General features: G+C 37.2%; 1 protein-coding gene across 3 annotated transcripts in view; it reads right to left on the bottom strand.

The window, feature by feature from the left end:
* The window catches only part of RASA1 (RAS p21 protein activator 1), a 123,839-nt gene that overhangs the window by 61,986 nt on the left and 35,295 nt on the right, over positions 1-26,558 (bottom strand). The window lies entirely within an intron of this gene.

Genomic DNA, 26,558 nt, shown 5'->3' with positions numbered 1-26,558 from the left:
AAAGTTTATTTGTAATCTTATATTTGTAATAATATATGTATTTTATATAATATATAAGCCAATGATAAAAGCATTATGTTACTATGACTATTTTTGTAAGCTTGTTGTAATAAAAGCTCATTATTTTTGATTCCTTAATTTTTAAAAATAAAACAAAAACACAGAAACTTAAAACTTATGGAAAGAATTACTTTTAGTTTTCTTCTAAAACCAACCTATTTATTTAGAGCCCTATGCATAAGGCTGAAAATAATGAACTTATTTATAGCGTTCCATTACAACTTAACAAACAAAATATAATTGTAACCTGTTAGTATTAGAGGAAGAAGGGAAAGAACGATCAATACTGCATTCCTCTAAAATCCTAATCTTAGTTCAGCCATTATCTTTGAGACAAACGACAAGTAAATTTAACTTTCAAGAGCTCAGGGACTTTTTAAATCTGAAATGGAAAGTTTACACCAGAGATCATAAACGAATCCTGAGGAACTATAATTTAATGACATAAAATTTTGAAATTTCAGGCTATGAGTTTATTTAGTTGTGAAAATATATGGGATATCCTTAGGTTATCCTTAGAATATGAAACTAGTGCATTCCTCATTACTTAAAGCAGTAGAACTATCCCAGAGAGCAGATTTATATACCCAACAAAGATAAAATTATGGACAATTTTAAGAAAATCTCTATTTTTGTATACTTGTTATTTGTTAATTATCTGTTACGTCTTAGGTAGTAGTGTCAAGATGAAAAAGGTTTTTATTTAATCTCCTTCATCTTTTGAACTTACCATGAAATGATATACAGAGATACATGAGGCATTACACAATTACTACTTTATAAGAAATATCCAACTTACGATTTTAAGTGATATATATGTTTATTTGTGGTTTTTAGTTGTTTTTGTTTTGTTTTGTTTTAAGACGGGAGTCTCACTCTGTCACCCAGGCTGGAGTGCACTGGTACGATCTCAGCTCATTGCAACCCCCCACCTCCCAGGCTCAACCCCTCAACCCATCTTCCCACCACAGCCTCCCAAGTAGGTGAGACTGCAGACACATGCTACCACATCCAGCTTTTTTTTTTTTTTTTTTGGAGAGACAGAGTTTTGCCATGTCACCCAGGCTGGTCTCAAATTCCTGGACTCAAGTGATCTGCTCACCTCAGCCTTCCAAAGTGCTAGGATTACAGGTATGAGCCACCACACCGAGTTGATTTTTTACATCTATGTACTTTCTAAGATCTGAGCATTAAAATGGATAAGTCAGTTCAGGAGAAAGACATTAATCTAAATAAGTAACTATTTCCTACATGTTAGCAATTTCCTTTCATGTCGAAAGGTCATAAGCTTCAAACACATAAAGCAAAACATGTCAATTCTTGATTATGACTATAAACTGCAATTAAATTATCCAGCCATCAGCTTGTAAACATTTATGTAGTGGATTTGATCCTTAAATGTTTTATAAATAAATCACAACAAATCCAATGTTATAAGATTTGATTCAGACACCTTACAGATTTCTAGAACCTAAGTAAAATACTATATAACCTTTAAACACCAGTCCTTGGGTTTACTCAAAAACAGTATTTCTCAACCTTTTTTTAACCCACAATCTTTTATATAAATATGAAAATTTTACCCTACTGAGAGATTCAGAGTCCCTAAGGTGGCTGTCCTGCATAGAGAATCATATATTCTAATTAGCCCCAGTAGCCAAGAAAATGCTGTCTACCTTAACTTTCTGAAGTCTGTAATTCTTTTTATTTCAGGTGGGATATGGCTTTACAAAACATACTCTCAATAACAAAGATATAACATTTCCCAAGAGTGAACACTTTGGGAGAGGTTATTTGTCTAAAATACTCAATTTTTAAAAATGCTACACTTTCTGCCTCTAGAAATAGTCACAGCAATAGAATTACTAAGAAATACAAGAAAACATATTTAATCAACCCCACTATTACTCTTAAGTCTTCACAGTCAAAGCCTTATTATATCTCTTTAAAAGTAGATTTGCTGGTGACCATTTTCAAATAAGTTTTAAAAAAAATTCAGCTGGAATCTAGAATACCTCAAAGAAACATAAGCATAAGAGTCATACTGGTGGTATGAGAATACTCTGAGTATAACATGAGATTACTAAATAATAGCTCATCACCAAAGTTAAAGTTTATAAATCTGCTCACATTTGTGGCAATTATAACACAGCATATACCTGGCACATAGCAATAATAAGTTTTAAAAGTATTTGTCCAATGAAAGAAGTGTTGACTCATAAAACAATGTTGAAAAATACTTTATAAGTCATCGAGTTGAACCATCATGCCAACGTAAAAAACAAAACAAAAACCTCTTTTTTAACGTCCACATAGGAAGTTCTCTCCCTTTTTTTTTTTTTTTTTTTGGAAACAGAGTCTTGCTCTGTTAGCCAGGTTGGGGTGCAGTGCCATGCTCTTATGGCTCACTGCAACCTCCGCCTCCTGGGTTCAAGTGATTCTCCTGTCTCTGCCTCCCAAGTAGCTGGGATTACAGGTGTATGCCACCACATCTGGCTAATTTTTGTATTTTTAGTAGAGACGGGGTTTCACCATGTTGGCCAGGCTGGTCCCGAGCTCCTGACCTCAGGTGATCTGCCTGCCTCGGCCTCCCAAAGTGCTGAGATTACAGGTGTGAGCCACTGCACCCAGCCAAAAATTCTGACATGTGAAAAGAATGTGAAAACAGTTTAGGCTGATAGAACTCAAAGAAGGATGATTATGCTGACACTCCCTGAGCTTGTTCAAAAGAGACAATGCATACTAACAGAAGACCAAGACTTAACAGAAACACAAGAAACCTCCAATCTATGGCGATGCCACCCTAAAGATACCAAACCTCGTCAGAAACTGTCTCCACAGTTATGGCCAAGTCTTTACATTTTCTATGTTGTTACCATCACTTGTAAATTAGGGAAATTAATTTCTATCTCAACCTCAGAATAAAATTAATGACTTGTCCTAAATTCCTTTAAAGAAAAATACAAAAATGAAAAATACTACATAGGCTTTATAGTAGAACGGTTAAAAGACTCTAGAGTCACTGTCTTTGAATCCCAGCTCTGCCACCTAGCTGCACAAATGTAGGCAGATTACTTTATCTCTGAGCCTCAGTTTCCTCATCTATAAAAGGAATATAATAGTGTCTACCTCAGAGAATGTTGGCTTAATATTATTATTAAATGAGCTAACACATATAAAGTTGCTTAGAAGAATACCTAATGAGTACCAAGAATCCAGTAAATATTAGCTTAATTAATATCAAACCAGTATCACAGGGGAGTAGAGGATACTCAAAGGATATGTGACTGATTAATAAACTTCTTCAAAAAAACTAACAAATTTTATTACTGTTGCATAATGGGTGATCAATCTGTGAATCATCTTAGTCTCAATTACCTATTTTCCAGTCTTGTTTACTTTCCATCTAATTTGGGGAAAAGAACAAGAGAAACCAATCTTTTTTTCTACTAAGGCATTAATTTTAGGAGAAAATGTTCTCAAAACTTTTTGAAGATTATAGAGTATTCAAATTAATTGGGGCTGCAAGTGCCATACTATTAATAAACTAGAAATTCTATTTCACCTGGCAATTCTAGATGGAAATCCCCAAAGAGCCCCCATTCTTTTCCCAATGTGTGTATATTTTGGGTGTTGGGGGGCAATATAAAGGATAGTATGTACTTGAGATACTATGACTTAAAACTGCTTAATATAACACGTTAATAATAAAGCATTTAATGTTCTCCTATTTTAAAAGTAAATTTCCCTCTCTCCTCTTCTTTGCCTCTCTAAGGAAGATGGGGAAAAGGAACAGCAGGAGGAAATTCAAGAAGTACATATGTGTCTTCCCAGCTAGCTTTGTAAATTTTTGTTGAGAAATCTTACAGGTAGATATGGAGTCCCTTAATTTCATATTTTTAGAAATACAATACAATATCATACATCTAAGATGAAACTGCATGTTAAAAAAGTGAACAATTTTTAAAAAGTCACAGAAATCACTCTATTTTAAATTTGGAATCACATGAACATTTTTTATAAATGTGTGCTGTGGCCAGGCGCAGTGGCTCACACCTTTATAGACCAGCAATTTGGGAGGCTGAGGAGGGGACTGCTTGAACCCAGGAGTTCATGACCAACTTGGGCAATATGGCAAAACACCACCTCTACAAAAAATACAAAAATTAGCCAGGCATGGTGGCACATGCCTATGATCCCAGCTACTCGAGAGGCTGAGATGGGAGGATAGCTTGAGCCCGGGAAGTCAAGGCTGCAGTGAGACAAGATCGTGCCACTGCACTCCAGACTGGGTAACAGAGAGAGACCCTGTCACAGGGGAAATAAAAAAGGGGGTGGGGGGCTGCTGCATATTGCTGGAACACATTTGAAGGGCCTTAGAGGGGCCTTTGTGTTTTATAATCTCACTTGATCAGAGAAAAATACGGAAATTTGTGCAATGAGAAAATATCCTAGTGTGAATACAGAAAGGCATTTCATTGAAACTATACAATTATTTACAACTAACTTGACAATCCCAAATGAAAACTGTCTACTACACAACAGAAAACCATTAAAACAGTGCTAACATCAATAGACTTCCTTTTATAAAAAGAAAACTAAATTGAAGTTACCAGCAGATCACTTTTACTTTCCACTTTGTTTTTCCTTTTCCACTTTGTTTTTCCTTTTGGTTATATTACTGACAGGCACCAAAGTAGCTACAGAGAAACATACATGCAGAAATCCAATTGCCAAGAAATGTTTTGCATCTGAATCACTTGGGACTCTGTGTGCCTGATCATACTACAAACTTCTGAAGTTATTCTACAAGTCTCAAAATGCTAATCAGACTTTGTTACACATGCTTGTGTCTTCTAAAACTAAATTGGTGATTTTAAGTTGGTATGCATTTGCTAAAACATAAAAATCTTCTTAAGCTCCCATATTTGTTTGTAACAAATACATTCTTACTGTCTGTGATATGGTTTGGCTGTGTCTCTACCCAAATCTCATCTTGAATTGTAGTTTCCATAATCCCCACATGTTGTGGGTGGGACCCGGTGGGAAGTAACTGAATTATGGGGGCAGTTACCCCCATGCTACTGTTATTGTGATAGTGAGTTCTCACGAGATCTAATGGTTTTATAAGGGGCTTTTCCCCCTTTTGCTCAGTACTTCTCCTTGATGACACCATGTGAAGAAGGACATGTTTGCTTCCCCTTCCGCCATGATTGTAAGTTTCCTGAGGCCTCCCCAGCCCTGTGGAACTATGAGTCAATTAAGCCTCTTTCCTTTATAAATGACCCCATCTCGGGTTTGTCTTTGTTAGCATCATGAGAATGGACTAATACAGTCTGCTAAAGGTTAAAAAAAAAAAAAAATTTAAAAAGCAACTGATTTCTTAAAGTGAAGAGGAAAGTAAAGAAAATTTATCTCATACTAAGTGACTTTACTTGGCCTTTTTTTTCAAATCACTATGATAGAGACTAAAATTGGGTCACTGGTAAATTCACTTGAACAACCACTAGGCTAAGCAAAACAGGTGTAGTACCCCTTAGACCAACTACACATCACTTAAACTTGAGGAAGGGGAGAAGAGAGCGTGTTTATGTTAGCTATTCTTGGGTATATTTGCATATATCCAGATAACTAGAGTGTGTATGTATGTGTGTGTGCATATGCGTGCATGTGTGTATGCATTTATCTCAGATCAAGTTAGTTCAAAGTAAGGGCAGAAATGCTGTTTCCTTTTTCAACAGGTAACATATTTACAGAATCCAAGAGATTTTAGTTTTGAGAGAGCATTTCTAAAGAAACAGCACTATCATACATTCTGTCCACCCAAAATTCACTAAAAGACTAATATACAAAAGGTGAAAATACAAAAGTTTACACTGAAATGCACTCAACCATGATTGTGAAGTTTTTACTACCTTTAACTCCCATCACCCTAGTAAACAGATAACAAAGGGAAGAAAAAAAACCACACCTCTCCAAGAAATGTTATGCACTAATCAAATGTTGAAAGAGAGGAGGAAAAGGGAGGGAAGGCTAGCACAATACCTACTAGCAGGAGGCTAGTATCAGTTCCTACAGCACATTTTCCATTTCTTGTATCTGTGTTCTTTAAATCCTCAAAACAGCATCAATTCTTATAGTTGGGTTTTTCTTAGAACTTCAACAATTATAGTATCATACCATTCAGCACATGAAGATAAGAAATCACTATGTCTGAAGGTTTAAAGTAAACTTTAGTCTAACATTGTCTCTTATTTAGTTCATCTCCAACAAACTATATGCCAAGCATTGTGCTACATGGTAGAATACAACAGTAAATACGACAGAACACCATGACAAGAAAGTTTAGGATCTAGTAGAGAAGACAGACAAATCAAGCAACTGTAATCTGGTATAGTAAGTAGGAAGATACACAAGGATACAAAAAAATACCTGTCTCAGTCTTAGAATTTTAGCATACATTTCCTGAAAGAACTGATGGCTAAACTGAGACCTAAAAGATGAATGACAACTGATTTGGAAAAAGTGAGGGACTGAGAAGGAAAGTGAGAAAAATAACAGGCAATGGGAAAAAGCACAGGCAAAAAAAAAAAAAAAAAGAATTGACTTACCAAAAGATATATAGCCATAACAATACCCTAAACATTCTTTACAATATACTTTACAAATCTAATTCCCACCAAATAAAATAGAAAGAATATAAGCTTATATGCAGACGTGTTACCTTACTTGCTGAATACAGACATACTACCTTACTTATGGAATTTCTTTCAGTTCCTCAAACTGAAATATGCCTCAAAGAACATTTTAGAAGTTCAAAATATTCTCAGATCTGTCCTTTCATCTGGTATCAGCAATAATCCTATGAGCACAGGGCAGGGGAATAGGCATTATCCACTCTATCCCTCAAAAGTTCTCCACAATATGCCCATTTTTCTACTATACATAGGCTTATATCCCAAACAAGTTACAATTATTCATTCAACAAAGATTTTTTTTAAGCTCTTATTATGCGTTAGGCAATGTTTTAAGGCATTAGTTTTCTCCCTCTGTGCTTTCTCAAAGTGTTTCTCCTATTTAACTTTTTTTAAAAAATAAGGGTGAAATATTACACAATTTACTCAAAAGTCATCCTAAAACTAAGGCATTTTCTACATGCCTTTTCCTCAGAATTTTCCATTTCTGTATTTATTCACAGTCATGGAAATATCAGTTATCCAACAGCTCAAATTATAACCTCTATGAGAGTGATCCCCAAATTTCCCTCTCTAAATCTAACTTCCTTCCTAAACGCCAGGCTTAAATTAACAAAGCCCTCCCAAGAATCTTCAACTTAAGGTGACTATATCAACATCTTAAAAAACTGGCAAATTTCTCCACAAACACACAGACACAGACACACACACACTCTCACACTTCTCTTCCTCTTTATTAATAACACCAGCATCCTTCCTAGTGTCCAGACCTGGAATTTCAAAAGCAACTTTGATTCCTTCTTGTGGTGTTATTTATGTATGTGGTTGTGTTTATATATCTATATTTTTAAAAATAGGTTTTCATCCACAGTTCCTGGCTTATAACTCCCATAAGCCCTTTGTGTTAGTCTGTCTTGAGACTGGGTAATTGGTAAAGAAAAGTGGTTTATTGTGGCTCATGGTTCTGCAGGACTATAGAGGAAGCATGGTGCTGGAATCTGCTTTCAGTGAGGCCTCAGGAAGCTTTTACTCATGGCAGAAGGCAAAGGGAGAGCTAGCGCATCACATGACCAGAGAGAGCAAGAGAAGGGGGGAGGAGCCAGGCTCCTTTAAACCAGTAGTCCCCTACCTCTGGCACCAGGGACTGACTGATTTAGTGGAAGACAATTTTTCCACAGACGAGGGGTCAGGGGAGATGATTTCAGAATGAAACTGTTTCAGCTCAGATCATCAACCATTATTTTCATAAGGAGCACACAACCTATATCCCTCACATGAGGAGTTCACAATAGGGTTTGCGCTCCTGTGAAAATCTAATGCTGCTGCTGATCTAAGTTCTGCTGATCAGAAGGTGGAGCTCAGGTAGTAATGCTCACTTGCCTGTGGCTCACACCTCCTGCTGTGTGGCCCAGCTCCAAACAGGCCATAGACAGGTACCGGTCCATGGAGTAGGGGTTGAGGACCCCTGCTTTAAACAACCAGCTCTCACCTGAACTCATTACCACAGGGGAGGGTAGCAACCCATTCATGAGGGATCCACCTTTATGATCCAAACACCCACCAGACCCCACTTCCAACAATGGAGGTCTCATTAAATACGAGATTTGGAGGGGACACACATTCAAGCTATATCACCCTTGTTATAGACTTTTATTACAATGTTTGGTGTGTTAGGCCTCAGGAAACAATATCCCTGACCTTTTCCTGTCCTCCTTTCATCTGCACCAAGGCAGGACTCTAATTTTCCTCCACTTTTCTCACTGTGGGTCATAATGCCTTCATTTCAGAGAGGGTCCTATGGGGGGCCTTCCCATTGGGGAAAGTGCTGATGTCATGAAAATTCCATAAAAAACCAAAAGGACTGGCTTCACAGCTGAACATGTGAAGGTGGGCAAGAAGGTGAGCAAGAACTCATCCACTTGCTGGGAGAGTGGCATACCCTAACTCCACGGAAACAGAGGCTCCTACATTTGGGACCCTTCCAGACCTTGCCCTATGGCATCCAGACCTTGCCATATGGCTGTTTACTTGTATCCTTTAACATATCCTTCATAATAAACCAGTAAACATGTTTCCCTGAGTTCTGTGAGTAGCTCTAGCAAATTAATCCAGCCCAAAGAGGGGGTTGTGGAAACCCCAACTCGAAGCCATCTGGTAGAAGTTCCAGAGATCCAGACTTACAACCAGTGGGAAGGAGGGCCCAGACCCCAAGACTGAGCCCTCAGCCGTTGGGATCTGACACTATCTCTAGGTAGTGCCAGAAATGAATTGAAGGCCATTTAGCTGGTGTTCACTGTAGAACAGATTGCTTATTTGGCAGGGAGAAATACCGTGCATTTGGACACAGAAGTCCTCTGTGTTGATTGTTGTGGTGTAAGGGCAGAAGAAAAACAATTTGAGAGTTTTTCCTAAACACTTCTTATCTTCCTAGCCATAAAACTACTGCCAACTTGTATACTGCACCTCCAGTATCATTAAAATTATTCTCCAGTTTTCCATTCCTTCATTCATTACTACCCTCTCCATATCATACTGTTCCAACCCTTCCTACAACTAGGGAAAGATTTATCTCCCTAATAGGCTCTTTCTTCCTAAACCACAGGCTTAATCATTTCACTCTAATAGCTCAGAAGTGTACAAATTGCTATTCAATAACAAATAAAGCACAAACTATTCACCAAGGCATTCAAAAGCCACCATGAAAGGCTCCAGCCTCTCTTCTAGCCAAATCAGACTATGTTTAACTCTACAAATACTACCTTGTTTCACCATGTCTTTTCACAATGCAGTCATCATCCGATTTCTGCTTGTCAAAACACTACGTTGAGTTACAGGGAAAAGTATACTTGCATAAAGCCATTTTTAATCCCCTTTAACTGAATACATTACCTCCCTCTGATATGGTTGCTCTGTATCCCTACCCAAATCTCATGTTGAACTGTCACTCCCAGTGTTGGGGGAGGGACCTAGTGGTAGGTGATTGAATCATGAAGGCAAATTTCCCCTTGCTGTTCTCATGATAGTAAATTCCCACAAGCTCTGATGGTTTAAAAGTGTGTGGTACTTCCCCCCTTTACTCTCTCTCTCTCCTGTCACCATGTGAAGACATTCTTGCTTCCCCTTTGCCTTCTGCCATGATTGCAAGTCTTCTGAGCCCTCTCCAGCCATGACTCCTGTACAGCCTACAGAACTGAGTCAATTAAACCTTTCCTTCATAAATTACCTAGTCTCAGTTCTTTGTAGCAGTATGAGAACAAAGTAATACAGAAAACTGGTACCAGAGAAGTGTGGCACTGCTATAAAGATACCTCAAAATGTGGAAGCAACTTTTGAACTGGGTGATAGGCAGAGGCTGGAACAGTTTGGAGGGATCAGAAGAAGACAGGAAGATGTGGGAAAGTTTCAGACTTCCTAGAGACTTGCTCAATAATTGTAACCAAAATGCTGATAGTGATATGGACAGTGAAATCCAGGCTGATGTGGTCTCAGATGGAGATGAGGAACTTATTGGGAACCAGAGTAATGGTCACTCTTGCTATGATTTAGCAGAGACTGGCAGCATTGTACCCCTGCCCTAGAGATGTGTGGAACTTTGAACTTGAGAGATGATTTAGGGTATCTGGCAGAAGAAATTTCTAAGCAGCAAAGCATTCAAGATGTGACCTGGTTTTTTTCTAAAAGTATATGCTCATATGTACGAAGAAAGAGATGGTGTGAAATTGGAACTTATGTTTAAAAGGGAAGCAGAACATAAAAGTTTGGAAATTTTGGAGCCTCACCATGCTATAGAAAAGACAAACCCATTTTGGGGGGAGAAATTCAAGCCAGTGGCAGAAATTTACATAAATAACAAGAAGCCAAATGCTAATAGCCAAGACAATGGGGAAAATGTCTCCCAGGGCATGTCAGAGATCTTCATGGCTGCCCCTCCAGTACAGGCCTGGAGGTCTGAGAGGGAAAAATGGTTTCATGGGCCAGTCCCAGAGCCCTGCTGCTAAGTACATCCTTGGGACTTGGTGCCCTGCATCCCAGCCACTCCAGCTCCAGCTGTGGCTGTGGCTAAAAGGGGCCAATGTACAACTCGGGCCATGGCTTCAGAGGGTGCAAGCCACAGCCTTGTTGGATTCCACATGGTGTTGGGTCTGTGGGTGCACAAAAGGCAAGAGAAGAGGTTTGGGAGCCTCCACCTTGATTTCAGAGGATGTATGGAAATGCCTGGATGTCCAGGCAGGACTCCGCTACAGAGACAGAGTCCTCATGGAGAACCTCTACAAGGGCAGTGCAGAGGGGGAAATGTGGGATTGGAACCCTCACAAAGAGTGCCCACTAGGGCACTGCCTAATGGAGCTGCAGGAAGAGGGCCATCATCCTCCAGACCCCACAAGGGTAGATCCACTGACAGCTTGCACTGTGTGACTGCAAAAGTCACAGGCACTCAATGCCAGCCCATTAAAGCAGCTGTGGGGGCTGTATCCTGCAGAGCCATGGGGCAGAGCTGCCAAAGGCCTTAGGAGGCCACCCTTGCATCAGTGTGCCCTGGATGTGAGACATGGAATCAAAGGATATGGGAGCTTGAAGATTTCATGACTTCCCTGCTGGGTTTCAGACTTGCATGGGGCCTGTAGCCCATTTGTTTTGGCTATTTCTCCCATTTGCAACAGGAACATTTACCCAATGCCTGTACTCTCATTGTACCTTGGAAGAAACTAACTTGTTTTTTTATTTTACAGGCTCATAGGTGGAAGGGACTTGACTTGTCTCAGATAAGACTTTGGACTTTTCAGTTAATGCTGGAATTAGTTAAGACTTCGGGGGACTGTTGGGAAGGCATGATTGTGTCTTGACATGTGAGAATAATATGAGATTTGGGAGAGGCTGGGGAGAATGATACGGTTTGGCTCTGTGCCCCTACCCAAATCTCATGTTGAATTGTAATTCCCAGTGTTGGGGAGGGGACCTGGTAGGAGGTGATTGGATCATGGGAGCAAATTTCCCCTTGCTGCTCTCGTGATAGTGAGTTCTCACAAGATCTGATGATTTAAAAGTGTGTGGCACATTCCCCTTCACATGCTGTCTCTCCTGTCACTATGTGAAGATGTGCTTGCTTCCCCTTTGCCTTCTACCACGACTGTAAGATTCATGAGGCCTCCCCAGCCATGCTTCCTGTACAGCCTGCAGAATTGTGAGTCAATTAAACATCGCTTCTTTATAAACTACCCAGTCTCAGGTAGTTATTTATAGCAGTGTGAAGACAAACTAATACACCCTCCTTTAAGATCCTCTGCATTTAGATATCAACCTTCCTCTATCTTATTGTACTTTTTTACATGTTCCCCTATACTTGCCATAAACTCCTCCTCTAACAGGCCAAATTTTGCTGATTTTTATATCCCCTATAGCTTCTTAGTACAGTGCTTTGCATACAGTAGGGAATCCACAAATATTTGTGGGGGTTATAATAGAAACTCAGGTAGAACTGTTCTCTGGATTTCTATATGATATATGAAAGCACGCTTCAAAATGCCAAGAACATCTTAGCCCAGCAATGAATCTCAACCTAATGGTAGTACCATTACTCTAAATATCCTTTAGAAAACTGTTTCATTACAACTATCTATTATAAAGGGGGGATATTTGAAAAAGCAAAGCTCTAAAAGAAATGGGAAAAAATGAGCTTAAGAGTGTGAGAAAAACGGCCGGGCACGGTGGCTCAAGCCTGTAATTATAGAAATTTAGGAGGCTGAGGTGGGCGGATTGCTTGAGCTCATGAGTTCAAGACCAGCCTGGGCAACATGGCAAAACCCTGTCTCTACAAAATGTACAAAAATTAGATGAGTGTGGTGGTATGCGCCTGTAATCACAGCTACTCAGGAGGCTGAGGCATGAGAATTAATTGAACCCAGGTGGCAGAGGCTGCAGTGAGCTGAGATCGTGTCACTGTACTACAGCCTGGGCAACAGAGCAAGATTCTGTCTCAAAAGAAAAAAAAGAGCATGAGAAAAACAGTCTTATTAGGGAAGAAGGTCATCTTTTCCTTAAAAACAGAAGAGACAAAAGATAGGTGGAAACATAATGTCTACAATCATGGAATAGCAAAAGAACAAATACACAGTTGCCTCACAGTAAAAAGTAGAGAAAATTATTTTAAGATGAAATATCTGGGATGGAAAAAGCTTTCAGATATCTAGTCTAATTCCTTAAGGTCACAAAATAAGCAAAGTGATGAGTGAACTTGAAAATATGTAATTTTGATTCTCCCTATAAAGTAGTAATCGAGGCCATCTAATGAGGAAGAAGATAGGCCTTAAGCAGTGTGGTAAAATGGCATAGCAGAGCAGCTAAGGGGAATTTATTAAAAGTCTGGAAGGCACAAACAAAAGGACTGCAATAAGAGCACCATGTAATAAAAGTACAGATGAAGTTAGCACAAATTTGTGGTATCCGCCAGGCGCAGTGGCTTACACCTGTCATCCCAGCACTTTGGGAGGTTAAGGCGGGCAGATCACATGAGGCCGGGAACTTAAGAACAGCCTGACCAACAAGGTGAAACCCCAACTCTACTAAAAATACAAAAATTAACTGGGTGTAGTGGCACACGCCTGTAATCCCAGCTACGCGAGAGTCTGAGGCATGAGAACTGCTTGAATCCAGGAGGTAGAGGTTGCAGTAAGCCGAGATTTCGCCACTGCGCTCTGGCCTGGGCAACAGAGCGAGACTCTTTCTCCAAAAAAAAAAAAAAAAAAAAATGTGGTATCCAAGTAGCAGAGTCAGGCGACTTTTCCCATAAACTCAGATTCTTGGCACTTTAGAGCCGCTTTAATTTCCAAAGCTCTTTTTCTCACATGGAAGAAGAAATCACTGAGTCCACAAGTTACCAGAAAACAGCTTTGTATCTATAATTGTGAGAGGCTTTGACAGTTTATGTGCAGGAAGTTCCCCAAAACAGGGATGCTGAGGCACAGGGTATTAAAAACAGATACAGGAAGGACCATGCAACTTCCTTACTCCCACTCTCCATGTTCTCAATTCTCAAGTCTCTGTGGGACAGGTCTAGAAATTTCAGAGAAGAAAGATATTTAGATAGTGGCAATCCTGACACATGAAATAAAATGCCATGAAATTTGAGGGAAAGAGGTAGAAAATTTAAGGATGAGAAAAATGAAGAAGAACCTTTGCTTTTGAAGTATTTTTGTGATTGTCCATTTAACTGTTTATCTACTGATAACCTGGGAATCGGAATAAGCTATCCATTACCGTCTTTTGAAAAGCTAATTATTTTTTCCACAACTATTTTTCCCATTTTCTAAAATGCATTCTGAAACCAACTGGCCCTCAATAAGATAACTATAGTAACCAGGCAAAGAAGGAATTATCTTCCAGGTACCATAGCAAGAACATCTTAGAGGGCACATCTATTACAGGCAACAGAAGCCAAGGCACAAGTTAATCATTCGTCATATTTGCTTTAAATTTATACTCGTAATTTGCCTTTTCAAACAAACAGATCTGGTCTCAGAGCATTCTAGCACAAAAAAGTTAAACATTAATAGTTCTGAAAATTATCCAAAAATGTCAGTTTAAAATGTATCACTTGGTATACAGATTTTAACATAGTGTCCATAATCTTTTTAATTTTAATGAAATTACTAATAAATTGAATTACAAATTACTGAAGAAACCACAGAAAAATTTTTATTGCAATTCCAAATGACTTTCAATAATTAAAAAAAAGAATCAGCCTATATATCCATTTTTTGAAATTAAACTTTTTTAACCTGCAGTGTACTTTAAATCAACATTGTTTTTGAAGTAAAACAAATGACCATAATTCCTAGGAAGTATTTAATCTGCTTGATTACTAATATACAAAAATAATGGAAGCAGACTATTATTTGCAAGGTGCTACTTATTTAATAGCACATAAAATAATCTTGACAGCAGTTGTTCAACCCTCTCCCATATTAAACATTCTAATATGAGATTATTAAATAGTATTCTATATTTACTCTAGGTTGAGAGGGTCTCTGAAAATCCCAAAAGATAGCACACTTCTTTAAAAACACAAGATTTTTTACAAGGAAACTGCTATGATTTGAATGTGCCCCCAAATTTCCTGTGTTAGAAACTTAATCCCCAAATTCATACATTGATAGTAGTTGGTGGTAGGGCCTTGGTGAGGTAATTAGGATTAGATAAGGTCATCAGGGTGGGGCAGGCCCCCATGATGGGAATGGTGGTTTTTATAAGAGAAGGAAAGACCTGAGCTGGCATTCTCCTGCCCTCTTACCATGTGACTACCTGCACTTTGTTATTATGTAGCTAGAAGGCCCGCGCTAGATGCCAACCCCCCTCCCCAGTCTTGGACTTCCCAGCATCCAAAATTGTAAGAAATAGTTTTTTAAAATAAATTACCAGTTTCAGGTATTCTGCTGCAGTAACAGAAAATGGACTAACACTGAAGTTTTTGCCTGCTAGCCATTAATAGAAGCTGTGTTGTAATTCTGTACTTCTTTATGAACATAGTGAATATGACAATCAGAATAATATATCCATTTTAATATAAAACTCATTATACTTTATATAACTTGGAAACCACATTCTGCCTAGCTCCCAAATATAATGCCCTCAAAAAGGTGTAATATTAAAAAATGTTTTATTTAGGATCTCTGAAACAAACTTAAAGATGGGGTTGTTACTTATATAATAATCTAGGTCACATATCTGTCATACTCATCCAGTATCACAATAAAGAACATTTAACAATGTAAATAATTCCTAACTCTCCCATCAACCTTAAAGACAGAATTGCATTTCCACCAGCGAATGGATCTTTCAATCTGGATATCTCAACTAACAACTAAAACTCAACACTTTTTTTTTTTAAATGACCATCATCAGTCTTCCCACAGCCTTTCTCTTTACCTCTCCTCTCTCCTGTTTCTCATCTTTACTTGCCATTAACATCAATCCAGATATCCAAGCTATGAGCTGAACCATCTGTTGCTGGTTTTTTTAAGACCAAAAAATTAAATACAATTCAACCTGATGGTCCATGCAGTATCAGTCTGACCTCTGGAGTCAAATAGATGGAGTTACTAAAGTCAGCAACGTGGGCACTTTAGACCTTCATGAAAGATACCCAAAAAATCCCTGGACACCAAGACTCAGGTGAGTTCTCCTGGTTGGCAATACTTGACACGTGTTGTCACATACTGCTGCTGTGAGCAGCAGTTAAGCACTGTCCCTATGACTCCCCTGGGAGAGGGCAACTGGAAGCTTGCATCTAATCTCTGCTGGACTCTGCCCTATGCACCTTTTTCAATTGCTGATTTTAAACTGTAGCCTTTTGCTATAATAAACTATTATTACTGTGAGTATAACAGTTTTGCCATGTTCTGTTAGTCCTTCTAGGAAATCACTGAACCTGAGGGTAGTCTCAGAGACTTCTGACAACCATCAATCTCATCAGAAAAGTCATTAAGTATTTGGGAAACCCTCAAAGTCACAGTTGTAGATACAAAGCCTCCAAAATTCTAATTTTTGCTTGAAAATTTAAATATCGCCTGAAAGCACCAGAAACTGCCAGTTTTTTTCCTTGAAGTGACAGGCTCACTTAGTTCTTTTTCAAGAAAATGTCTGCCATATACTGAAATCTAAATAACCATAGTTTGCCAGTTATTTTTTAAAGTAAAACTAATGTGTCATAAAAGAAGTGGCTAGTTCAGGTATCGACTCAATAATCGCATAACTATTTTTTCTCAAGACATTGCACGTCAGAATATAGTATTATGTGTTCTTTCCATTTCAACCCACAAAATACTAAAAGGACATATACTCAAGGACTGCAACATAATAAAATAAATAATTTTTACTGTTCTATCAAAGACATTCTTAACTGGAACTGGCTTTATTTTTTTCTGCAGCTATGTGGCAGCAAAGAATACAATAATTACTAGTATAGTTTGATGCATAAATCACTTGATAATGAATTATTTGGTACATTAATGCAATTACTACATTAATTTATACTAAGGTATCAGAAGTTTTTGCTTTGTACCATAGTGCAAATGTCAAGAAACTGAAAATGGCAAATAATGCATTAGTATTATGAAAATTATTTGACTTTACAGACTTCTTGAAAGGGCCTCAGGGAACCCGATGGTTTGGAACTCTAGCGAAAGCAGACTAGAAGAGACTATCAATACTAGGAAAGCCATTCCAACCACTTTCTTGAACAATCTTAACTAAGTCTGTCAGCGCTTACATGAAAAACAAGACCATCACGAATATTGTAACCAAAATTTTAATTCCTTCCTACTTCTTTATGCAAAGCCTACTCAGACTCCATTGGTTGTAAATTTTTGGTGGCCATTGTTTTTAAATAAGGTCAACTCTATCACAAAAAATAACTCAGGAAATAAGTTATTTGTAAATAATTTCTTAATTTAACTCTCACATTCTATTGACATATTTCAGATTTAACTTACTAGCTTTGCATCTTTCCTTTGCTTACAAATATTTTGATAAATTCTAGTCTCTTTTGATTAGTAATTTTTCTTTAGATGAATCACACATCTATGGAATTCTTTTTTAAAATTCCTTATTTTCTTCTTGATAGTTTGCTATGATCCTCATCTTTAACACAATTTCAGAAATTTAGGAATGTCTTACATATAACTTAAAGTTATTCACAAAGAAATCAACCTCAAAGCAGTCAATTGATCTTCAAAAGCAACAACAAACTGCTTGACATTACTTGCCCCAACCAACAACAGAAGTCTTTCCTGTAATCAAAACATTACATTACCTCTCTTTCTTCTTTTTCCTGGTAAAGCCCTGCCTCCAAGTCACCCAACAAGTAGAAGAGCTTTCAACTAGCACATACACATAAATCCTAAAAAAGGATCTTATCACATATAAAAATTTAATGTATAATAGAGAGCATATCACAAAAAATATTCAACAAATATTGATACAACATTCAGTTAGATGCTTGGAAAGTTATCAACTTAGAATCCCAAACCATGCCAAATTAAATGTTAAACAAGTTAAAGTATTTTTTTAATACTATAAAAACTATAGGTTTATATATAAAATACTGATATATGATAATCTTTGCTTAAAAGCCCAAACAAAAACCAAAAATCAAAGAAATATACAAAGACTGAGATTTGACAGTACAAAATGTATGAAAGCAGGCAAAATACAAGATGTGCAGGTGCTCACATAACACAAGAAAGGATCATCACTGTGGCTGTTTACAGTATCATAAGACTAGATAAAACTTAATCACCAGAGATAAAGAGTAAATAAATTATGTACATCCAATAGAAAATTATGTGGTTACTTAAAAGAGTAAGGCAGTTTAAACATTCAGAAGTACACAAACACACTGTGTGTATTACCATATACTTATCTTCAAGTCTTTGCACAAAAATGTCACTCAGTGAGTCCTATACTGACTACCCTATTTAAAATGGCAACTTCTCCTCTCCAGTGCCCTACTATCCTGTCTGATCGCTTTTTTCTTTTTGCCATAGCACTTACTACCTTCTAGAATTCTATACTATTTATGTACGTATCATATTTATTGTATGTCTCCTCTCTGCAAAATATTACCTACAGAGCAACAGTCATCTTAATCTGTTTATTCATGTATCCTAACCACTTAAAATAGTGCCTGGGATAAGACAGGTTCTAAAAATTTCATCCCTTAAATAAACCAATATACACAGAATTGGTATTGACCTTAGAAAGTCTAACTGGGAAACTGAGAGCCAGTGGCAGAAAGGGATCTTTTTAATTAAAGAGTACCTTTTTTAATATGTTGTATTTTTTCCCTCTGTGAAAATATACATTGCCTATCAGAAAACTTAATCTTATGCATTGCTTAACGACAGGGATACATTCTAAGAAATTTATCTTCAGGCAATTTCATCGTTGTGTAGACATCATAAAGTATACATACACAAATCTAACTGCCATGGCCTACTACACATGGTATAGCATATTGTTTCTATGCTACCAACCTGCACAGCATATTACTATACTGAATGCTATAGGCAATTTTCACACAGTGGTATTTGTGTATCTAAACATATCTAAATATAGAAAAGATACAATAAAAATATGGCATTATAATCCTATAGGACTGACCAAAATGTCATTATGCTAACATTACTGTATGTTACACACAGGTAAACGTATACTTACGTGTTATACAAATGCATGTACATTATACATATACATACACAACAGCAATGGTTACTACCAAGAACAGTGAGATTAGGGAGGTATGAGTAAAGACTTTTTCCTATATTGTTCATTATTTTGTTTTTTAATGATAGTTATACTTGTCACATTACTTGCAGCAGAATAATCTCCAATCGAGAACTTCTAGAAAACACAAATAAAACACAAAAAATAAAAAATAAAAAGATCAGTCTGTTTAAATCATCCAAGAGCTCAATATGGAGGCAATCAGAACTTAAGGAACGAACATTTCAAAAAAAGTAGAATCCTAAAGAAGGTGCCATTCAGCAGCCACTCTGCCACTTTTTCTCTCAAACTATTTATTTGCATATTGTGGTCACAAAGCAAGAGGCTGAGAATTCATGCAAAAGACCCAGGTCTTCTGTCTGGGTCTTTCGCATGAATTCTCAGGAGGAAAACAATCCAGCAGAACTTTCAACAGTCTCACAAAGCTGGTGAGACAAATATTAAGAGACTTGAAGGACCAGGATTCTGGTCATAAAAAAGAAACAGAGAACTGAACCACAGGCTTAACTATTTTCCTCCAGCGATATCTACTGAATTGTGAAGCTACACAGATAAGAAGCTAAGTAAAGACTGCATAGCAAACTGCAGTATTCAAAAGTTTTGTGATTAAGGTGATCTAACTGCATTCTATCTGCCTAACACAGGAGTGGCTAAGCCATCCATCCTCTACAGCAAATGATCATTCAGATAACCTATAAAATTGTCAAACACAATGTCTGGCATTTAATTAAAATGTAACGCACGCCGAAAGAGTATACAAGAAGACAAACAAGTAAATAAATGAAACAAAGATATAAAACTTCAGAAAAAAACAAAAGTTGGTTCTTGGAGAGACTATTAAAGTCAACATTTTGTTAAGACTGATCAAAGAAGAAAAAGTCACAAATTATCAATTTCAGACCCAAAAGGGAATAAATTTTAAAATTACAGACAGAAGGCTGTAACAGTTATTCAAGAAAATATAGGAAAAGACAAAATAACGATAAAATTTGAATATTTAAAAAGTAATCAAATTTGTAAAATTAAGAGCTAAATATAATATTAACAGCAGATTAGGCAGTTTTTTGTTGTTGTTGTTGTTTTTTTTTTGAGATGGAGTTTCGCTGTGTTGCCCAGGCTGGAGTGCAGTGACGCGATCTCGGCTCACTGCAAGCTCCGCCTCCCGGGTTCACACCATTCTCCTGCCTCAGATTAGGCATATTTTTAAGAAGCTAATAATTTGAAAAGTTTCACAGAAAATACACTTACTAGAGCGTAAAAAGAAAACAAGGACAGAAAATACAGAAAAGTTATACCTGTCAAACGGTAATGCAGAAAAAAAGAAAATACAGAGAAGAATACAAAAGATGAATGGGACATCATTTTTTAAAAAGTGACTAACAGGCTGGGCAAAGTGGCTCACACCTGTTATCCCAACACTTCCGGAGGCTGACGAGGGAGGATCCTTGAAGCCAGGAGTTCAAGACCAGCCTGGACAACAAAGCAAGACCCCCAACTCTACAAAAAAGATTTTCTAAAACAAATATGCTGCGCACACTGGCGCACACCTATAGTCCCCAGCTACTCAGGAGGCTGAGGCAAGAGAACTGCTTGAGCCCAGGAGTTCAAGTATGCAGTAAGCTATGATCGTACCACTGCACTCCAGCCTGGGTGACAGAGTGAGACCCTGTCTCAAAAAAAGGGGAGGTGGTGGGGGGACGTAGACATACATGTACAGTACCAGAAAGGAGGCAATAGAGAATAGAACAAAAGCAAAGTATGAAGAAAAAATGGTCAAGAATCTTCCAAACTCAATGAAAAATGTTAAGGCAAAGATTCAAGCATTCTATATACCCCAGCAAGTTTTTTCTTTTTTTCTTTAAAAAAAGGCCACATCTAGGCATATCATAGTAAAGATGCTAAACATCAAAGGCAAGACTGAATTTCTTTTTTCACCTTTTAAGTTCAGGGGTACATGTGCAGGATTGTTACATAAGTAAATGTGTGTCATGGGAGTCTGTTGTACAGATCATTTCATCACCCAGCTATTAAGCCTGGTACCTATTAGTCATTTTTCCTGATCCTCTCCCTCCTCCCACCCTCCACCCTCCACCCTCAATTAGGCCCCAGTGTGTTTTGTTCCCCTCTATGTGTTCATGTGTTCTCATTATTCAGCTCCCACTTATAAATGAGAGCATGCAGTATTTGACTTTTCTCTTCCTGCATTAGTTTGCTGAGGATAATGGCTTCCAGCTTCATCCATGTCCCTGCAAAGGACATAATCTTGTTCTTTTTAATGGCTGCATTGTATTCCATGGTATATATGTACCACATTTTCTTTATCCAGTCTATTATTGACAGGCATTTAGGCTGATTCCATGTCTTTGCTACCGTGAACAGTGCTGCAATGAACATACATGTGCATGTGTCTTTATAATAGAGTGATTTATATTCCTTTGGTTATATACCCACTAATGAGATTCATGGGTTGAATGGTATTTCTATCTTTAGGTCTTTGAGGAATTTCCACACAGTCTTCCACAACAGTTAAACTAATTTACACTCCCACCAACCGCATATAAGCATTCCTTTTTCTCCACAACCTCGCCAGCATCTGTGATTTTCTGACTTCTTAATAACACCCATGCTGACTGGTGTCATTGTGGCTTTGATTTACATTTCTCTAATGATCAGTGATGTTGAGCTTTATTTCATCTGATTCTTGCCTGCATGTATGTCTTCTTTTGAAACATGTCTCTTCATGTCCTTTGCCCACATTTTAATGGATTCTTTTCCTCGTAAATGTGTTTAAGTTCTTCTAGATGCTGGATATTAAACCTCTGTCAGATACGTAGTTTGCAAAAATTTTCTCCCATTCTGTGGGTTGTCTGTTTACTCTGTTGATAGTTACTTTTGCTGTGCAGAAGCTCTTTCATTTAATTGGATCCCATTTGCCAATTTTTGCTTTTGTTGCAATTGCTTTTGGCATCTTCCTCATGAAACTTTGCCCAGGCCTATGTCCTGAATGGTACTGCCTATGTTGTCTTCCAGGGTTTTTATAGTATGGGGTGTTACATTTTAGTTTTATTTCATCTTAATTTTTGCATATGGTGTAAGGAAAGGGTCTAGTTTCAATCGACCTGCATATGGCTAGCCAGTTATCCCAGCACCATTTATTGAATGGTCCTTTCCCCATTGCTTGTTTTTGTCAAGTTTGTCAAAAATCAGATAGTTGTAGGTGTGAGGTCTTATTTCTAGGTTCTCTATTCCATTCCATCGGTGTATGTCTCTGCTGTTGTACCAGTACCATGTTATTTTAGTTACAGGAGCTCTGTGGTATAGCTTGAAGTTGGGTAGCATGATGCCTCCAGTTTCGTTTTTTGGCAAGACTAAATCTTAAAAGTAGTCAAAACAGAAAGACATTATATTCAAAGAAACAGATAAAAAATGTTTGCTAACTTTGCAACAAAAATACTGGAAAGCAGAGAGAATTGAGTATCTTCAAATTTCTGAAAGAAAGTAACTGTGAATCTAGAATCTAATGCACAGAAATGACATCCTTCAAAAACAAAAACAAGTACGTTTTCAGATAAATACGAAGTATAATTTGACAACTGACGTTTACCAAAGGAAAAAAAAAAAAAAAAAAAAGGACTAAAAGAAGTTCCATAGGCCAAAAAAAAAGTTAAGAAGTTCCTAACCTACAGGAAAGAATGGAAATGCAGCATAAAGTGAAGAGCATCATAAAGAGTAAATACATGTGTAAACAAACGCTGACTGTACAAAGCAGTAATAGCTAATGAATATTAAAACGTGTATAATAGGCCGGCACGATGGCTAATGCCTACAATCCCAGCACTTTGAGAGGCAGATGCAGGTGGATCACTTGAGGTCAGGAATTCAAGACCAGCCTCCCCAACATGGTGAAACCTCATCTCTACTAAAAACATAAAAATTAGCTGGGTATGGGGGCACACACCTGTAATCCCAGCCACTTGGGAGGCTGAGGCAGGAGAACTTCACGAACCCAGGAGTCAGAGGTTGCAGTGAGCTGAGATTGTGGCACTGCACTCCAGCCTGGGCAACAGAGTGAGACTCCATGTCAAAAAAAAAAAAAAAAAGTGTATAATAAACATGCAGAGCAATAATGTAAAAAGCAGAAGGATAAGTGAAGTTCAGATATTCTAAATTCCTAGCATTGTTAGGGAAATAGTAAAAGTAAATATTTTCAGTAGACTGTAATAAGTCAATGATACATGTTGTAATCTTTAGGACAACCACTAAAAGACTAAGATGTCAGGCTATATGAAACAATAAAACCCACTTATAAGAGATGTATCTTAAATATAAGAATACAGAAATGTTGAAAGTAGAATACAAAATGCTTTACCGTACTAGCACTAATCAAAAGAAAACTGATGTCAGACAAACTAGATTTTAAGACAAGAAGTATCAGCTGGGTGCAGTGGCTCACGCCTGTAATCCCAACACTTTGGGAGGCTAAGGCAGGAGGATCACCTGAGGTCAGGAGTTTGACACCAGCTATGGTCAACATGGTGAAACTCTGTCTCTACTAAAAATACCAAAATTAGCCAGGTGTGGTGGTGGGCGCCTGTGGTCCCAGCTACTCGGGAGGCTGAGGCAGGAGAATCACTTGAACCCAGGAGGTGCGGTTTGCAGTGAGCCGAGATCACGCCTCCAGCTTGGGTGACAAGAGCAAAACTCTGCCTCAAAAAAAAAAAAGAAAAGACAAGAAGTTTCAAAGATAAGAGACATTTCATAATAATACAGTAATCAATTCATTAGGAATTGGTGTATGCATATCTAGAATTATGAATTATATATATACACCTTTCAAGTGAACATACAACATTCATCCAAAACCATATGCTGAATCAAAAAGCAAGCCTCATTTCAAATGACTGAATTCATTCAGAGTATGTTCTCTCAAGGGAACTAAATCAAAAAATTACTAACCCCTAAAAAACTGTAAAAGTTGACATCTATTTGGAAATATGTCTTTACAATATGCTAGTGAAGAAATCAAATGCAGACAGGTCATATAACAATTTGTGACACGTAGCTGAAGTTATGCTTGGAGGGAACTCTGTAACCTTAAATGATTATATTAAAAAAGAAGAGTGAGAAGAATTATTTAAGTATCTACCTCAAGAAATTAGAAAAGACAAAAAGGTAACCTGAAAAGACAGAAAGAAAAATAGGACACAATTAATGAAATCAAAAGCAAAGGTACAACATAAGACTTCAGGGAAAAAAAGGAAAAATTAGTTCTTGGAAAGATTAACAAAATTGGTAGACTGGAGGAAGACTGAACAAATGAAAAAGGTCACAAAGTATCAATTTCACTAGTGAAAGAGAGACAGGTCCTACTGAAGAACAATTAGTCATGCTATTATACATTGAGAATTAATGTAAAGATAGACAAGTAGACTAATGGGACAGAAGTGAGATGTAACAAATTCACACATGTATTGCCACTGATTCATGACAATGATGTGTCTGAAAAATATGAGCTTTTTACTTGATGGAAATGGGTCAACTAGATATCGACATTGTTTTTAAATGAATCTTGACCTCTTCCTTGCTCCATTCACAAAAATCAATTCCATATGTACGTCTAAAAGAATAAGATAATAAAGTATCTAGAAAAAAACACAGGCAAATATGTTCATCTCCTTGGAGCATGCAAAGATTTCTTAAACATGACTCAAAAAATCTCAACCTGTTTATGATTCAATGTTATTATATAAAGCTGAAAAAGTCAGAAATAATCTGGGATGTGAGAAGTTAGAATTCTGTTTATTCGGGAAGAGGTAGTGTGCGTATTAGGCAGAAAGCAGGCCCAAAAAGATATCTAGGATGCTGATAACATTCTGGGGTTCTTTAGGTATGTACTACATAGGTACATCCACTTGTTAAAACTCATTGCGCTGAACACTTAGAATACTATGCTTTAGTATAGTATACTAAATATACTATATAGTATAGTATACTATAGTATAGAATACTATGCTTTATGTGTGTTACACTTCGACCACAAAGAGGAAAAAAACTGATAAAATTAACTTCTGTTAAAAAAACAACAGTGCGAAATTGAAGATTTCTATAAGATATATACTCATCAAAAGACTCATAGCCAAGACAGAGAATAACCAGAAATAAATACAAAAAAAGAAAAACCAATAGAAAACTGGACAAAAGACTTGAAGACTTGAACTATAACCTCTTCATGGAAGAGGTTATAGAAATGACCAATAAACACATGAAAAGATACACACTTCCGTTAGTCATCACATCAAGAAAATAAAAATTAAAACCACAAGAGCTATTACACCACCAACCCACCTCCATCACTACAATGAAACGGGTAAACAATAGTAAATGTTCACAAGAATTTAGAGCAACTGAAATTCTCACATGTGGCTACTCAGAATTTAAATGGGTACAAACACTTTGCAAAACTATTCAGCAATCCCTACCAAGCTTATTATATGAACATCCTATGACCCAGCAATTCTAATCCTAGGTGTATAACATAAATGTCTATACATGTTCATCAAAAGTCATTATCAGAAAATTCATAGCAACGCTATCTGTAATAGTCAAACTAGACACACCCTAAATGTCATGTCCATCACTAGTAGAAAAGGATAATATACTGTTGGTATAGTCACAATGTAACACAAGCAATGGAGATGAGTGAAATAGTGTCACATGCAACAACATGAATAAATCTCATAAACATAACAAAGTAAACACAAAAGAATAGATATTAAAGGTTGAGTATCTCTAATCTGAAAATTGAAATCCAAAATGCTCCAAAATCTGAAACTTTGAGGACCACCATGACACACAAAGGAAATGCTCATTGGAGTATTTGGATTTCAGATTAAGGACGCTCAACTGGTATAATGCAAATAAAGCCCCCCAAAAATACGAAATCTGAAACACTTCTGGTCCTAAGCATTAAGGGAAACTCAACCTGTATATGATTCAATTTTATAATATAAAACTCAAAAAGTCAGAAATAATCTAGGATACAAGAAGCTAGAATTTTGTTTTTCAGGAAGAGGTGGTTGTGTGTATTAGGCAGAAAGTAGGCACAAAAAGACATCTAAGATGCTGACAATATTCTGGGGTTCTTTAAGTATGGATTACACAGGTACATCCACTTGTTAAAATTCATTGTGCTTAACACTTAAGATACTATGCTTTATATGTGTTATACTTCAAGAAAAAGTATACCCAAGAAAAAAATGTAATTCTAAATACAGAAAAACTCTATACTAAAACTTTCATTTCAACACTAAAGGGAGCATGCTTTAAAATTAGTATGTGCATATATATATAATTATGCATATACATAAATAAAACATTAGACAGTCAAAATTATATCTACACTAAACACCTTATAACAACGCGTTGTCCAGCTGTTACCCTCTCCCTCATCTGTTATATTATCTTGGACTTAATCTCCCTTAACCCTCAATACTGCCAAATGTTTGTAGAGGCCACAACAGTGGT

Source organism: Pongo pygmaeus, chromosome 4 (assembly GCF_028885625.2).
Source record: "Pongo pygmaeus isolate AG05252 chromosome 4, NHGRI_mPonPyg2-v2.0_pri, whole genome shotgun sequence".
Lineage (NCBI taxonomy): Eukaryota > Metazoa > Chordata > Mammalia > Primates > Hominidae > Pongo > Pongo pygmaeus.
The sequence above is the reverse complement of the archived record's forward strand: the minus strand, read 5'-3'. Positions and strand labels throughout refer to the sequence as shown.